Source organism: Anopheles gambiae, assembly GCF_943734735.2.
Source record: "Anopheles gambiae chromosome X unlocalized genomic scaffold, idAnoGambNW_F1_1 X_unloc_4, whole genome shotgun sequence".
NCBI lineage: Eukaryota > Metazoa > Arthropoda > Insecta > Diptera > Culicidae > Anopheles > Anopheles gambiae.
Genome location: NW_026902648.1, coordinates 262,501 through 265,000, shown reverse-complemented (window position 1 = coordinate 265,000; position 2,500 = coordinate 262,501).

The window sequence follows — 2,500 nt, the reverse complement described above, 5'->3', positions numbered from 1 at the left end:
CCAACTCGAGATGGTGTCGAGCCATCCATTCCATCACTGATGTTATTGCCTGTTCTGCAGCAGCTTTCACCGTGTCTGGGGTTGTGCCTGGGACCAGCAGCACCAGGTCATCGGCATACCCCAGGATCTCCGCATCGGGTGGCAGGGCGATGTCCAACACACCGTCGTACATCGTGTTCCACAGGGTGGGGCCCAAGATAGACCCCTGTGGAACCCCTGCCGTGACGGACCGCACTACCGGGCCATCAGAGGTTTCATACACCAGCTCCCGGTCCTGGAAATAGCTGTGTATGATACGTTGGAGGCCGGCGGGAACACCTTTCGCCTGCAGCGCAGTGGCGATGGCCTGCCAACTGGCTGTGTTAAACGCGTTCCTCACATCTAGCGCAGCAACTAGGAGGAACCGTTTGTCGCGTCGGTTCGTGCGACCAAACGACATCGCACGCTGGCCGGCCTCAACAACCCTCTGAATAGCGCCGATGGTCGAGCGCCCTCTGCGGAAACCATACTGCCGGTCCGACAGTCGCGGTGAATCTGGATCTTCTAGATGCTCGTGCAGCCTGTTTAGTATCAAGCGCTCAAGCACCTTGCCCAGTGCATCCAACATGCACAAGGGCCGGTACGAGCTACTCACTCCTGGGGGTTTTCCTGGCTTCGGGATGAGTACGAGGCGCTGCCTCTTCCACGCTGCAGGAAACGTGCCGTTAACGAGGCAGTCCTGGTACAGCGCTGTGAAAACCCCCGTGTGCTCGAGAATGGCTGCTTTCACCGCCGCATTTGGGATACCGTCGAGTCCCGGGGCCTTTTTATTGGCCATGCGGCGTGCGATGAGTTTGAGCTCATCGTCCGAGACATCTGCTACTGCTCCTGACTGCTCCTCTCCCTCGATGGTAGCCGCTTCTGGCCAGACGAGGGGCGGGTGCTGGGGGAAGAGATCGGACACGATGTGTTCGAGCCTGTCCCGCTCCGTCTCGGGTGGCGTCCGTCCACCACGGAGGTGGGACAGAACGACGAGATATCCGGCTCCGAACACATTCTCCTCGGCGATATCGATCAGCTCCTGGAACGAATTCCTCTTGCTGGCCTTTATCGCCTTCCCCAGCTCCGCCCTCGCTGATCGATGTTCTGCTGCGGCGATGCTCCGTTCCTGCAGGTCACTGGTCTGCTGCATCCGATCACGGGCGCGTTCACAGTTCTCTCGCAGCAGCCTGAGCAGCGGCGTCCACCAGAACAGGTCACGATGGGGGTCACTGTGCGACGTTGTGACCCGCTGCATCGTCTTGTCACACGCGGCGAGCATGATCTCAACCATGCGTTCATGACTTACCGCCCGTTCTGAGAACCGCTCGTCTAGCAGCGTCGAAAGGAAGGCTCGCTGCGAGAACTGCGTCGCCTTGTAACGCCGACCCGCATGTCGAATGCGCCCCTGGTGTCTCCTCCGTGGTGATGGTGAAGGCTCGTTTGCGACGGGGACTGTGGTGCCAACAGTGTACGTGATGTACCGGTGGTCGGAGTACGAGTACTCACTGCACACGTTCCACGTTCCCGGCTGCGCGATGGTTGGTGTCGCAAACGCCACGTCCACGATGCTCGCTGTTGCCGCTCCGTTGCCGTCGAAGGTGCTCGTCGTGCCCTGATTTAGCACAACCAGGTCTAGCTGCTGTATGGCACTGAGCAGCTCTTCCCCCCTGTCGCTGTTACGCTCGCTTCCCCATTCCACGTGCCAGGCGTTGAAGTCGCCGGCAATGACGACCTGTGGATGGGAAATCGCTTCGAGCTGAACTGCTTCAATGAAGCGCTCGAACTCGTCGGTGGGCTGACGAGGTGGAGCGTAACAGCTGAGGAAAGTGGTGCCGCCGATCTCGGCAGCGACGAGTCCCGGTGTGTTGCTGCACCAAATCCTCTGGAGAGGAAGAGACCCAGTAGCGACGATGGCAACCTTCTTCGAGCAGTCGAAGGCCCATCGACCGTTGTTGGTAGGCGGTCGATACAGCTCCGACAGCAGCAGCACGTCCACTTTCTTCTCTCGGGCAGTTTGGAGGGCAATGTCCTGGGCCCTCTCTCCTCTGCCCAAGTTCACCTGCATTACTCGCAGTTGTGGGGTCATTGCAAGGCCGACCGGGCGCAGTCGGGGTGTCCAATTGCGTGTGGACCACCGCACTTGAGGCACTTTGGTTGAGAAGTGCATGCCTTTGCCATGTGCCCCACAACGCCGCAGCGTATGCACATGTTTTGCCGATCGTCGGGTGAACGGCAGTCATGGGCCCGATGACCCAGCTCGAGGCAGCGATAGCAGCGCACACGCTCTCGAGGGGTCGGCGGCGCGGCTCTGACTTTGCTGACGCAAAAGCCCAGCTTGATCTTTGTGCCGTCGAGTTCACTCACGAACTTTGCAGGCAGTCGCACGTACGCCCGCTGGGTGCCATCGGCCATCTGTGTCATTGTGGTCGACACAATTCCCGCTCCCGACTCGAACTTGCTGTCAAGCAGCGAAGTGAGG